Raw genomic sequence first — 16,439 nt, forward strand, 5'->3', positions numbered from 1 at the left:
AAATAAAAAAATAATTTTTAAATGTTTTGTAGAATTTTCAATCTTTTTGTAGATACAAAAAACAAACAATATAAACTTCGCAATATCCAAAATTTTATTCGCAATATATACTGCTGGAAGCGGCATCACAAATTAATAAATTTAAAGAGTATGGTAGGCAAGGCACATAATTGCATTAGGAGCAATTATTCTAGATTGTACAATTTTATATTTCCCTTCCATGTTGATACCTTTGTCGTATGCATGTCCTTTACAATTCATAATACCTAAATCATGTTCACATAATCTTTTCTATTGAGTTTTTGTTATTTGTTCTCTAGTTACATTTATTACTTCCATAAACCTTATTAATGATTCATTTATAGTTAGTCTTTTCTCTTTAAAATTTGAATAATAATGACTGAAGTTGATTCCTTATAAGAAATATCAAGAGTACAATCCTTTTAGATTCTATAATAGCACTAATTTTATAATTTTGTTAAGAATTTCATATGCTAAAGGAGAAATAATTTGTTCTTGTGAACTAAGTGCTAAATGTTGCACAATTCTATTTTCTGAATTTTTATTCTGTAACATGATCCATTAGCACAGAGTCATATTTACTTAATAATTCTATTAAACTTAAGAAAATTTCCATTATTAGGCCTTTCTATAATTTCATGTGTTTCTCGAAGTGGAAAATTAATCCATATTAAAAATAGTATCACATCTACAATTCTTTGAAATAATAATTTAAGTCATTATGTTTCCTTATTTATAGGGACTTGTTTTGTTTGACCAGTAGTCGAATATAAATTTAATCATTTTAGTAATTCTTTCCATGCTATAAACAAATTAAAGTGGCAATTAAAACGCTCTTGTGCTTGAATTACAGTTGACAGCTTTCTCCAATTATTGTAGTTAACTATAATTCGTGTAGATTATTAATTACCTTTCCTTTTAGAAAATAGTATACAACACAAACTAAATACCGAGTCTTGCGTTTCTGAATCAATTAACCAGCTACGAAGCTGGGTTTCACGATTTGACTTTTCTTTTAAGAGTAGTACGTTGAGGAAAATTATCTATCTTCATCACTCTTAACAAAAACTCCTTTGAGTTGTACAGGTCCAGCTTTAAGACAAAACATTCTAAACTTATCATTTACAATACTTAAACCTGGATCACTTATATTCTCTTGATTATATTTGTTATTGTCATTTTCGTCGTTATTTTCTGATTCAATCATGTTTTATAATTTTGTTAAGAATTTCATATGCTAAAGGAGAAATAATTTGTTCTTGTGAACTAAGTGAACCATAAACATATGGTTCTTCAACGAATTTCTCACTTTCTATACTTCCATTGCAAGATCGTGTATTTTATGCCGAACTTTCTTTTCCGGTTGAAGTCGAAGCAATATCATTGCCAGAATTACATCGCGGAACAAGAAAACAGATTTATTTGTGAATTCTTGAAATGTACTATTACTTCTCTTTTCTTCCCTCTAATTTTTTTAAACCCAGAGAGATATTTCCTTGGCATGGGCATGGATAGATTTAACAATTCAAAACATTTTATGATATGAATTTTCAAAATTCTATATACATTCTAACTTAGTCAGTAAATGACCATAAATCGACTTATCTTATGTTTATAATATGTTGTACGCTTCCACTAGACTATAATATGTCTGTAAACTTCATATATTTCCAAACCCGTCGATTTGTCCAGTAATTTTTTTTTCTTTTCTTCTTTCATCTCGCTATTATTGTTCAGAACATTATTTTAGTTGTTGATCGTCTTGGGGGTCCCCCCTCAATCGCGTATTCCCGTTGCATAGCATCCGCCCCCCCCTCCCAGATGGCAGGCCCTGTGTGTAAGATAATTTCTTAAAAGTAAATGAATGTTAGCAATTATCCAGACTTTTATTTAATATTTTCAAGCCATGAGTGGTAGCAGACAAAAAGACAATTTTTGTACAAACATAAACTAGTGAATAGCTGCTATACATAAATTATTGCATTACAGGTCTCTGCAGCAAAGTTGCCAAACAAATTTCAAGGATGAGTAGGTCAAGCAATAAAAGTCGCATTTGGACTGTATTCTCTAACTCTACAAGAACTCCCGAGTATTGCCATGCCATGTTTGATGCATTGTCGCAACTTCTTTCTCTAACAAATTTAATGACTAATTCTACTTTTTTAAAAAAAATGCAGTATTTCATTTTCCAAATGAGATGATTTATGCTCTTGAATAGAAGTAAAAAAATACATATATTCATGGATTTAATACTTTTTTTTTCATTGGAGTTATTAAATTATTTCCTTTAAATCTACTGAAATCCTTCAGTAATCTGATATCACAATCACTGCCAAGTAAAAAAAAATGAAAATAAAATATTCTGCATTTATTTTTATCCTAAATAATAAAGAAATTTCGCTTTGAATTTAAATGTTGGGAGCGAAATTATTATTTTGCAACATATTTACTAAAATTGTGAATATGGTCCTATGTATGAATATATTTAGAATTTTTAGGAAATTTGTTCGATTTTAAATCCTTTCTGGAGTTCAACGAGCATTTTGTAAATATAGAAAAGTGATTTCATGAAATGTTTTCGGTCAAATATTATCTAAATGCACAATGATATATTAAATAAAACTTATCTTAATGCTTCTATTCCGCAGTAGAAAGAAAATTTATTTTCAAAAACATTTATGTAAAATACACCATATTTACGAATTTAAAGCTGGAATGAATGAGGGGATTTCAAAATCTATTCAACGCATAAAACAGTGCCATGTCGACGGCGAATTTCTGCATTGCAGTCTTATTCACAGAAAAAAAAAATCCCTTCCCCATTTTTTTCTTTAAAAAATATGTATAAAAAGAATGAATGAAAATAACTAAGTGAAAAACAGGAGAAAGACGCCACAATGAACGAAACACAGAGAGAAATAATCAGATCAATAAATAATTTCAAAAGCAGAGAAATTCAAGAAGTTTATTAGTTATAAAAATGATAAAAAAATATTTAAAAAACGATATTATTAAATTAACAATATATTTTAAGTCAAAAGATAAAAAAGAATTAACATTGAAGGTAATAAATTTAAAATAATTTAGATCAATCACCAATTTTCGGTGTCGGTAGCGCGATTTTCCGTTTTCGTTAGAAACAGGATTGCTATTACTGAGAGGATTAGCTTGCTGGATATAACAAGATATATAAATAGCTTCTTAGACAAAAAAAAAAAAAAAAAAATCTATCTTGAAATTCAAAAAAGATTTTATTACGGAGCCCCTGAGCCTCTTTAATTTACACCTGAGTATAAGTTGAATATGAACGCCTGAGTATAAGTGATATATGAACCAGATGATCGTTAAAGGCGGATAGTTATAAGTAAAAGCTGCATATAATTGACGATGAAAATTCTTATTACAAAGTTTAATTTATATAAAATATTTTTAATTATGTAAAAGGATGCAAAGATTAAATTGCAGAAAAAATAGTTTTAATTTCTGGGAATAAAAAAAAATCTTTCTAAAAATGTTAAAAATAAAATACAAAAGCAAAAAATATATATATAGGAATCACAGTATGCTTTGTTCCAAGAACAAAAACCTCTGCAGTATGACTTGATTTATGTGATAAGCTGACGAATCGTTTATGAAGACAAAGTTTTCATGAGAATCAAGAACAAAGCGTTTAGAATAAAAGAAATATGAAACAAGAAATTTAGAAAACATATTATAAATTTGTCACTGGAATTATAATCCATTGTTTGAAAATTACCAGGAAATAACAAATGAATACGCTACAGAAAAAACAGCGAGCAACATTTCGGAAGGAGAAAAAAAAAAAAAAAAAAGATAAAAGAAGAAAAGGAGGATTTGTGGTACTACATGTTTTTTGAAGTCGCATTACTCAGTAATCTACCAAAAGAATACGTATTCTAAACTCATTTAAACAATTCTTAGATCTATTACAGGTTTCAGAATGGAGTTAATTTATATGAAAGGGGAAACTTGTTTTTAAGGGGGGGGGGGTTCTTTGCCAGTTGTTATGTTTATTGTCTACTGTCCAATTAGCATAAGATGTAGGACATTTCCACGATGTTGTAAGATGTTCTTAACACCGGCCAATATCAGTACTATATCGCAATAATATTGTTGAGCTTTTTATGCTTATAGGCTGATGAAGCTTCTTCACATTATTATTTTGTGTGATCTATTAGGAAAATTCGTTGGTGATTACTAAACACTGAGTTCGTTGATGATTTACTTACTGAGTTAAAATGAAGTGTCAACATTTGTTAAAATATTTTCCTTAATGAAATAGCCGTGAATGATAAAAACATTCATTTATATTTTTGTTTTCCAGATTTCGTTTCAACTAAAACTAGATTTTTTAAATCAGATATTATCTCACCTTTTTCTTTGGTAAGCTCATCGTATTGATAACAAAGAAAACAATAAGGAAAAAAGAGTCAATGCCCTTTATCATAAAAATTAAGTAAAAAAATAAAAATCGGAAACTTTTTCTTATATAGTTGCTTATATCAAAAATATTAATTTAACATTTACACAAAGTAAACAAAATGGAATTAAGATTCTTTTTCAATCAACATACTGAAATATAAATGTTTTTGTGCTGGTATAGTGTGTGGAAACACAGGAAATGAAATAAGTTAATCACAAAAAATGCGACCTGAAAAGTGCTAAAAAATCTTTTTATAGTAAAGTTAATAACAAATAAACAAATATATTAATGCTGAATTAAGGAGTCACAAATTGTGAGGTCTAAAAAATGCAGTATTTAATAACTGGAATCTAAATTGGAACAAAAAAAAACATTCAGTATATTCTCTTAAGAATATGTTAATGTATAAACAATACCAGAGGAAGTGTTTATCCGTCGACTTTCTCATATCTTTATGACACATTTTTTGCTTATAAAAGTTATTTAGTGAGAAATATGGAGTGTGGATTATGGAACACTAATATTTTCTCGCGACAGATTCCGTTCAAAATTCAATCTTGATCTTGAAATTAGCGTGAAGATCATATGCTAATATTTATGCATCCATTAGTTACGTGTGTGAATAATTACTGCTCATTCACACATTCGAAAACCTTCCACGCTTTTGCGCATGCATCAGGATGCTTTTCTTTAGAGGTGAAAGGAAGATAAAAGGAGATGTTTATGTTTATCAGTAGGGTGAACTCAGATTATTTAGGAGGCATAAAAACTGCTGATAACTAACTCAAAACAAAATGCTTTAATGCAAATTTTATTTACTGTAAGGGGCCAAAACATTAAATAATGATTAATAAATAAAAGATTTCCGTTTTAAAATTTGGTAATTCGCTTTTTACAAAATATAAAATTTTTTTATATCAAGCCCTTTCTTTGTTAATGAATTTTTTAATAACATTTTGATATTAACTAAAATATCAAAAATAAAGATAATCTATAAAATAAAAATAAAATATCTAAAATGTAGACAGCCTCAGTCACATTTAATGATATTATATAAAATATATTTTGTGTCACTTTTGAAAGCTTTTCTTGTCACTTGAACTTGCCATGTAAGCAATCAGTACGCAATTGAGTTAAAATAAATTAATAGATCAGAACCAATACTCACAAGTGGAAAAAACAACAACAACCGAAACGGAAAAAGTATCTAATGGGGAGGAAATCAAGGTCAAAGAGTGAAGAAGAATTCTGGAAATATGCTCGTCCCTCCGTGTCTCATCCCTTAGCGAGGTAGAATCTTCGAAAAATGAGATAGTGAAATGAACAGTATATTCATAAAAAAGAGAAAAATCATAAAACCCAGATTACCAGAATTCAGAGATGAATTTGTTTCGAAATTCGGTGTATATTAGCCATTTTTGTGATGAAACTATTTATCAATTTTCTGCCAGTTAGTTTGTTGCAGTTTCAATTATCGTGTTAACATGCACACGGACGGACAGACAGGATATTAAATGGCAAATTTTATCCAAAATTTGATAAGGATTTTCAGTTTTGACATGAAAATGAACTAACTAAATTTCATCTTTTGAATGATTTGTCTTTACTAACAGACCGACAAATTCAGAAGTATGTGGTAAGATTAAGAATTCATAAAATGATAAAATTCATAAAAATCTCGGTGTTAAGTTTTTTTAAAATTATTACAATATCTTTTCTTGTTTTTAACTATAATCTCATTTCTTTAACTATTTTCGCCTTCTTTGTTGTTGTTTTTCTAATAAATTCCTGAGCAATTCCTGTTTTTCACTTGATAACGAGTTAGTTAGAATCAGGCAAATTAAATCTTGAGTATGTTGCAATTTGCTACGATTGTTTAGGTAAAATTGGGCGCCCCTGCATATTAAAAAAATTGAAGTTCTAATTGTGTAATTCTGCAAATTCATTTTCTTTTTCTTATTATTTTCTCACTTTTCATAATATTATGTTTCGTAAACAACATTTATCCTCATTTTATAATTTTTTTGTTTTATGTTTTTATTTTTTTTATTGTCTTTGTCATATGCATTTGTGTGATTTGTCATTAGAATTCTTGCTACCAACATATTTCTGTCAAACAAATTTTGTAAAATACAAGAGCAGTACATCCTAATGGACCGACCCGCTACTGATCAATTACTTATCTAATGATCATTCTTTAAATATTTTGTGTTAAACAATTAAATTCCGACGCTAGTAGGCTGGGGAAGATCAAGAGAGGTCATTACCCTTAGGAGGTGTGATTTATCTTCCACTTCATTCTTCGCGACATTGCTTACATAACTTTACGGTTACAGTTGCAGGGACATGGAGTGATGTTATATTATATACTATTTCATATTCAAGAAAGTAAAAATGATAGCAAGTTAGTATATAATCTGCGACATCTAAAACTGACAATAATAATAAGAAGAAGGGGAAAAAAAGGACTCTTTCTTGTCTTTGTGCCAAGTTAAATGAGCTTGAATATAATCCTAACGCATTTAAATTTGGTTCCTACTTACTAAGTGAATTTGGTTTTTAACTTCAGTAATCGATATTTCGTACAATTAAGCCACATATATTTATATTATGCATACCCAAGAATATTTTAAACGGGTATTGTTTGTCTAATTTCATGGTTTTTTATAGCCCAGAGACGTATCGAAACCTTATTACATCATTCGATAGTTACTAGTTTATTTTTTAAATTCAACTTGAAATATTTTGATTCTAATTTTTCTTGAAATGATTAACATTCTAATTTATAGTCTAATTTTTAACTTTGAAAAAAAAAATTGAATAAAAATAATAGAATGATTATTTATTTATTTTGTTAAAAATATAATAATATATTCTGAATACTTCTTAGTTAATTCTAAGAAGTGTACAGAATATGATTGTTTGACTAATAACTATTTCTTAAGAACTTTTTATTTCAAGTTTAAAAATGTAAAAGAAAATATAAATGCATTGACAAAATGTTTTTATTATTTCAAGGGAAAGTTAATGCTTCTCTAGAGATTTTATTGTTATTACATGTTCCACGTTAATGTTCCGTTTCAAGAGGACAGAACGGAGCATTGTCGACATTATTTGACTTTTAATCGATGCGTTAAGACTACCGAAGCAACTACTGTTTGACAGCGGATTCTAAAACCCTTCGCACTTTTGCGCATGCGTTAGGATGGGTTTAATTCGTCAAAATAGGGGTGAGAGGAAAGATAAAAGGAAGGGATGTTTACATTTAACAATAAAATAAAAGAAAATCGCAGACTGAATTAAAATAATACGGTCAGAAACGATACAATATTCACATACACGTGAAAAAAATTGAAGAAAAAAGTATCTAATAGGGCGAAAATCAAGGTTAAAGAGTGACGAATAATTCGGGAAATGTGCTCCTTTTTCCGCGTCTCTTTCCTTGATGAGATAGAATCGTCGAAAAGTGGCCGTTTCAGTATACGGAAACGAACAGTAATGAGACCTATATTTGGAGAAGAAACAATGCCTCATATTGTCAGACATTGATTTTCACATTCATATAATAATAATATAAATACTTTAAATAAATGGTAAAACAAAAACAGATTTGTTCATCCAACTCCAAATAATGGCCTGCTCTCGCCAATTTTCATTTCACGTGAAAATTGGTTGTCTTTCAATAGTTACTTGCTCCTTCTGGTTTCACATTCAGAGATATCGCAAAATAAAACTATGATGGAATCCCCCCATTCTCAACAACTGAACTGATTTTGCCTAATTATTTTACCTTTCTGCAAGCATAGCTGGTCAATCAGAATGGTCTTTTGTAGCAATCAGTGCTGTTAGTGTACCTAAATTGCCAAAAATTAAAGAAGTTACATTAAATAAATTAATACTATTTTTGTAATAGACAAGCTGCTAATCGTCGAAATTAGCTAAAATTAATAATAATAAATAAATAAAAAGAATAGTTAAGGAATCAACTTCTTCAAATGATCAAACGAATCGTAATATATATATATATATATATATATATATATATATATATATATATATATATATATATATATATATATATATATATATATATATATATATATATATATATATATATATGTATACATATATATATATATATATATATATATATATATATATATATATATATATATATATATATATATATATATATATATATATATATATATATATATATATATATATATATATAAGTTTGAAAAACGTTCATAAATTACTACTCAACCAAACATATAAAATGAAATGGAAGAAATAATATACATAATGTATAGTATACGGTCAGTCAAGATGAACATGTATAAATTAATGCATAACTGAGTTCATATCTCATACTCTGTCTCTTCATCTCTCATAAAATGATTTGATTAACAACAAAAACTGTGAATCACTCGTCATAAAAATATCACTGACAGATAAGATTACTCAATTATGACCTTTTTGGTCAACAACTGCAATACCAAAACTCTTTCAATTGCGCACTAACATAATGAAAAATCCATATTAAAAGACGAAGGCCAGATAAATTCTTTGATATCTATAGAGAAATCTGCGAAATATAAAAAAAAAAAAGGTAGATACATTGCATTGAGATAAGACAATGAAAAGTGATAATTTTCAAAACACATAATAAAATTAAATATATATTAGCTAATTATCATAATTACGTATGTCTGATAAATTTATCAGAAAGAATAAGAATATCTGCTTTTTTGATATTGTAATATGATATCTTTATATTTTATCTTTTTTTGACTAAAAGCAGTAACTTAATTTGAAATTCAATAGAAGATGTTACTTATTTTAAAATGAATTTAATAATTTTATTTTTATTAAACATGAAACTGTTTTATTTTAGCTCATTTGGCCTCTTTTGATTTGGTATATTGCTTTGATATTGGAGGGTAAATTAAAATTGTACAATTTTCATTCAAACATTATTTTGAAAAACGATTTTCAGTATATTTTAATAAAATATATGAAACAAAATTGTACATTTAAAAAAAAAATTAGCTGAATATTTTGAATCTACATAACTTCAAATTCAATTCAAATACGCACTACAATTAAAACACAAAAATTAATAAATCAGTAAAAAATATAAATATTAATCAGTCATACAAAAATAAAATTAATTTAACATCAATATAAATATTAAATAAAATTATTATAGTATTAATATAAATATTAAAATAAATATAAATATTAATCAGTAAAAAATAGATTCATATTTTATTTCATGTCACTTTTTTATCCCTTCCCCTTTTTAATTTATATCTACATTACGAGGTATATCTACACTATTGCTGCTACTACTTATTAATTTCTTAGTGGAAAGGTATTTTCCTATTTCATTTTCCAGGGTAGTGCAGGAATTGATTTATTATTGAAATCTCTCTTTAAAATTTTCAAATCAATTTTTCAAATACCACTCAAACTTTGAAAATTCTTGATTTTTACTTCCGTAAATGGAATCAACTTACATTGTATATCAAGTGCGTCGAATTAATTTAATTTTTAAAGTCATTACAATTTTCAACTGCGGAAAGGGGAAGTGACATCACAGCTCTGCGTTAGACAACGTGAAATTAGGTATTAAAAAATACGTACAATTACATTTGTCATATTCCTGTGAAGTGATTTGAATTGTCACTATTACTATAAAAATGTCTTCAGTATTATTTATAAGTATCGATATAAAATCGAAATAAATGAGCATATTTTTTAAAAAAATAAAATTCTAAGTAATTTTGAAAATTTAATGGGAAAAAATATTGATCCAAGAAAAATTAGTTATGCTACATTTCAACTAAACAAATTTCTCCTTAGGTATAAATAATTTGTTTTTATTTTATGAGTGATTAATAATAAATTCAATTAGATTTATTTCTATAAAATAAAGTTCGAACTTACTTATTTATTTTGTTTCAAGCAGAAATGAGGCATGATAGAAAATGAATGGCTGAATAGAAATCATCAGAAGCAGTATGACGCATTTCGTCTTCTTGCCATGTGTAGTAGATATGAGACAATTATCCTACTTCATCGGAATTGAATACCCTTCATTAACAGCAAGAACATATTTAGAGTCACTTATTTCCCGATTGATGACAATTTCCAGATCTTTATGTTCCTGGAATTTATCTAAGAGGGAATGTTCTGGCGAAAGGAATACGAATTCCTAACAATTTCACAACCATGCTAAAATAAGAAAAGAGAAGAGGCAAAATGAATTTTCTTCCTTCTTCGTTTTTTAAAATTAAGTATCAGCAGAGTATATAAACTAGTATAATTATTTTCAATAAAAGAAACACTTTCATAAAGTTTTTTTTTTTTTTTTTTTTTTGAAAAAATAATGTTTTATGGAATTTCTTAATGCATACTTAGAATAAGAAAGCTATACTTAAAATTAAGTATAGCATTAAGAATGAAAAATCAATATCAGTATTTAATGAACAATCAGCATATTCAACACTACTTGCTGATACAAAATTTTAAAAATATCAATAAATTTTATCCAAAAAATATTATTATTTGTATTAAGACATTTTACAATTTTAAAACGTTGTATTATCACGACGTTTTTTTAAATCAGTATTAAGGAACATGAAATATTCCATTTTCTTAGATTTAATTTTATTAGTCTTTTAGTCAGAATTACTATAAAGGTTTAGATTCGGGCCGCGATGGCCTGTTGGTAAATACTTAATACTTAAGTTGGTAAATACTTTGGCCTGTATACTTAAAATTAAGTATAGCATTAAAAATGAAAAATCAATATCAGTATTTAATGAACAATCAGCATATTCAACACTACTTGCTGATACAAAATTTTAAAAATATCAATAAATTTTATCCAAAAAAATATTATTATTTGTATTAAGATATTTTACAATTTTAAAACGTTGTATTATCACGATGTTTTTTTAAATCAGTATTAAGGAACATGAAATATTCCATTTTCTTAGATTTAATTTTATTAGTCTTTTAGTCAGAATTACTATAAAGGTTTAGATTCGGGCCGCGATGGCCTGTTGGTAAAATATCGGCGTCAGAACCGGAAGGTTTCAGGTTCGACATCCGATTACACCGAAGAACCATCGTGTAATCGGAACTAGTTCAGTGTATACCCGCCAGAGGCGAACATCCTCCCTCTATGAGGTGTGGACGTTTGGACATGGGATGCCAGCTCAGGTGTCGTTCTCGTCATCTGACTGCTGTTCAAAATTACGAGATCCGCCCGAAAATAGCTCAAGTGTTGCTGTAAAACGGGACGTTAATGTGACTAAACTAAAACCAAACAAAGGTTTAGATTCAAATAAGTTATGAAAAGATAAAACCTAGAAGTAGCCTTATTATTCATGAATTCTTGGAAGTCATTTCACTTTGTTACATCAAAATATACGCACCAAAATGAAAATACTTAGCACATTTTTGAAATTTCATTTCGATCTTTACTAATAACAAAAGTGAGGAATATATATATATATATATATATGTTATTTAAAATTAAAATATGACTTTTCAATGATACCAATATAATTGCGGCATTATACTTCCATAATTTTAGCAAATTAAAAAATTTTTTTGTATGATTCGCAAAAATATTTTCATTGTTATAAGTTGTAAATTTAATTTCATAATCTGTAAATATTTCTAAATTTATTAAAAGTGGATTGTAAAGAAAAGTTGTACACATAATTAATTTAAGATTGCATTATGGTTTTGCATTTTTAATAAGTACATAGCGTTCTTCATAATAAAACGAATTTCTTAACATTTTCTATGCTATATATATAAGTAGCTTGTATTACATCAAATGCATACTGATAATTTTTTTAATAGTAAATATATCTGGAAAACATAACACTAATTAACATTTTTTTAGAGAAACTATAAGCTCCCAAACCACAAATTCTTTAGAGAGTATTAAAATGCAGTTTTTTCTTTAAAGAATATGCCAAAACTTATCTTAAATATTACTTTTTAATATTTTTTAGTAATGTAAGTAATATTATCGCTTTTAAATGTATAACTTAAATCTTGGTTTTTTTAATGTTGATTTACTTATGTATATAGAGTTTATATGTACTTAAAACTTTCTTTTGTTAAAAAAATTATATAAAAATGAAAGAAATACATTTATATATATATTTTTATTAAATAAATAAAAAGATTTATCGTTCATCAAATTGAAATTTCAGATTTAAAATTTTGTTATAATTTTTTTAAATATATACAATATTTCCCTAAGTATTCGTATTCTTGAATTTTATTGAAATAATTATGTATTTATTATACATTTCATATTGCCTAGAGACAAATTTTAAACATTATCTGTATTCTGTTTTTATAGAAAAGCGCATAGTATGCTTAACAACATACTATGCATTTTTAAAAGATCGACACTTAAAAGCTTTAAAAAACCATCAGAAAAGTTTTAGAATACTTTAATAAAATGCTAAGCATCAATAAATACAATTTTTTGGTAATTTGTGTTTAATAGAGTATTTTTGAAAGCCACATTAGTTTTTAATGTGATAGCTTTTTACATTAGTTTTTTAGTTTTAAAAAATAGGAAAATGTTGAAATACATTAAGGAATAAAGATGTCAACAAATCGTATAAATTGTTATAATGTACTAAAAAAAACCTTTATATGAATCGGTACTATTTAAATCTGTGGAAAATTACCTAATTTTAGTTTTGCAGCAAAATAAAAAGCTTGAATGAAGAATAAAGGAATATCAATAAAAAAAGCAAATCAATCAATAAAAGTAAATCCAGTATATTTCAAATAATAAAAGAAAAAATATATGATATTCTTTTTAAAGTATATAACTTTGATGCAATTCAACAAATAATTTAATTGCGGGAAAGTAAAGAAAATCTACTGCTGAAAAATCCCTTTTTTAACCTAATCATAATATAAATATTTTTTTTCTGCAATTGATAAAAAGAAACATAAAGGTGATATTATCATTTACCACTATGTACCGTTCTAACACAACTTACCATTATAAAATATCCAGCTATGAAACAAAAGGTATCCATAAATTCAGAACGGCGAGCTTTATATGAAAAATGTTTGGATTTTTGAAAGTATAACAGCAAGACAATAACTACTTCACTCAAACATTTCTTTTTCTTGTATGCCATTAGAGATGACTACGAATGTTATTATCTTTTCAGTAGTTATTTCAAATGAAGATATTCTTGTGATGCTTCAGATGACGTACAAAATTCATTAATCCAGAAAAATTTCCTCATCATATTATTACGAACAAAGATAGAAAAAGTTGCATGATTATACAACAATGTAAATTATGTACATGTTTTACGTTTTCTAGGTAGACATGCAACGGTAATTGTATTTTCTTTGATTTGTCACGCCAGAGTGTTGAATTTAACCCACGTGCAATGGAAATAATAAACATTGATTTTTAAAACACGTTTCTACTTTTTAATTTTTTGGCTTTATTTTAATACCTTTCATCCAAATATTTCCTAAAAAAATATATTCAGACATGCATAATAAAATTTTTTAAATTCACCGTTTCTCATAAGTGTTTCTAATATAGTTAAAAAATATTCTGAAATATTTAATTCTATATAATGTACCTGAAAGTATGACTTTTTTTGGGAGACATTTTTTGAAAAATGCTGGAAAATAGTCATATTTTTGAATTTTTGCATAAAATGGATAAAAACAACAACAATGAAATTAACATTTACCAGTTAAATGACAAATATTCGAGTTAAATTAGTATGCAAGTTTTCAAAATATTGGGGAAAAAATGAGTTTTTTTTTTTTGGCAAGAAAAAGTATAAAATTTTCTTGAAGAAATTAGTGAAACAATTCTTTTTCTTGTTTAGAAGTTTATCAAATGATTTATTCAAAATATCACAGGTATCTTAAGAAATATTCCTTCCTACTTAATGAACTAAAATATAAGCTTATTTTTATTTATATATTTTATTTATATTTTTATTTATATATTTTATTTAAATATTGGGGTTCCCTTTGATAAATGGCATGAAATTTTCAATTTTGTTCGCATTGTGAAGCATTGGAACAATTATCAAATGTTTCTAAATTAACATATTGCTTATTCTGTAGGTTTAGAAATATTCACGAACTACAAGACATGCTCAAGAATTTAAATACAAAATTTTAACAAAAAATATGGATTAAATTTTAATTAACGAGATTTTTTCTAAAAAAAATTTCATAAAAATTTAAAATTTAAGGTAATAGTATTTGAAATTGAAAATGGCATAAAAACGTGAATTATGCAATCAATGTAACTTTTCCAAAAATGAATTTAGAAACGAAATTCAATAGTTTCTTTTAGAAGACTGTTCAGAAATTTAGAGTACTGTATGAAAATAATTAATATTGTCACAAAAATTCGACTTTAATCATATATGATATTGCATTGAACGTTATGGTATTAAACTAAATAATGAAGTGTACTCCAAAATGTATAATTTTGGATTAAGCTTCATAATACAGTGAAGAAATTGAGCATGCATCCTAAAAAAGTATCTCTTCTTGTTGACGATTAGGCTAAAATTCTACAGATACATACAATTTTGCAGACAAGATGACAATTTTTTTCATTTAGTTTGCTGCTTTTTTTAGCTGAGCATACTATAGACACGTAAGTAAATGGATTTGTTTCACTAATTTGCAGTTGATCTACAATTTTAATGCAAGCCTCATATACTAAAATTCACCCACATAGTCTGTTGTGTTTTTTGAGTTTTCCCTTTATGAAAATATAAAGATTTTGGAACAAAGGAAATCATCAGAATAATTTGATTAGTCTAAACTTTGAAATGCATGCACGATTCTAGTGATAAAAACATATGTTAAATATACCTACATGGCCTTATTGAATTTTTTTAGTTATCAAGTTCATATGAACATGGATAGACAAATGAATAGACTTCCCGTTCACAAATTTTACACGAAATCTGGTAAGAATGTGTAATTTTGGCATAAAAACTAAATTTTAAATCTAATCCATCTAACATATTGTTTTTTGAATTATCTTTTTCTCAAATTGACTGAATAAATGAATTAATAGCAGAAGTGTGTTTTGGAATACAAAAAATCATGTATATATATATATATATATATATATATATATATATATATATATATATATATATATAAACATAATTTTTTAAACAGAGGACGAAGAGATAGAAGACATTTTCGAATTTTAAACTTTCTTTTATTCCATCCCGGGGTGCAATTTATGTAAAAGCAGAAGCGATAAGGTACATCAACACAGAACAACATAAGAGCGAAAAGAGAAAAAGCTAATGAAATATTTATCCCCATGATTATATACTGTTAGATTTTGATCGGGATTTCTTAACACGTATCGATTTAGGTAAGGGAATTAATTATAGGAATCTTTTAAAAGATCAAATACAAATTTTTATCTCTTCACTCGGAGTGTGAGAACTTGTTGATCTCAGCAATTTTACAGAGTTTCTGTTGCATTAATTAACTAAAAAAAGGTTGAATTGGATCAGGAAATAAGAGAACATTTTAGAATGAAGTCAATATGCGTTAAATTAAGATATAAAATTAGGAAACTAATTAAGATTAAATGAAATTTTAAATTATCATTACACACACACACACACACACATATATATACTCGTAAATAAATCATGCTCAAAGTGGTTGGAAATGGTGGGGAGCTGAATACTTTATTTTCTTATAACTCCATTATGATTGAAGATAGGAAGATACTTCAAAATAACATACATTTAACTTAGCGAATAGTTTTTGTACTGAAATTTTTTCGATAGTTGAAATAACTTAGGGATTAGGGGCAGAAAAGCGATTTTCAACCCACTTACTTTGACTTCTTTTTTAATTTAACTTTCTAGAAGAGAAAATGACGAAGGGCAGT

The sequence above is a fragment of the Argiope bruennichi genome, chromosome 2 (assembly GCF_947563725.1).
Source record: "Argiope bruennichi chromosome 2, qqArgBrue1.1, whole genome shotgun sequence".
In the NCBI taxonomy this organism is placed as follows: domain Eukaryota; kingdom Metazoa; phylum Arthropoda; class Arachnida; order Araneae; family Araneidae; genus Argiope; species Argiope bruennichi.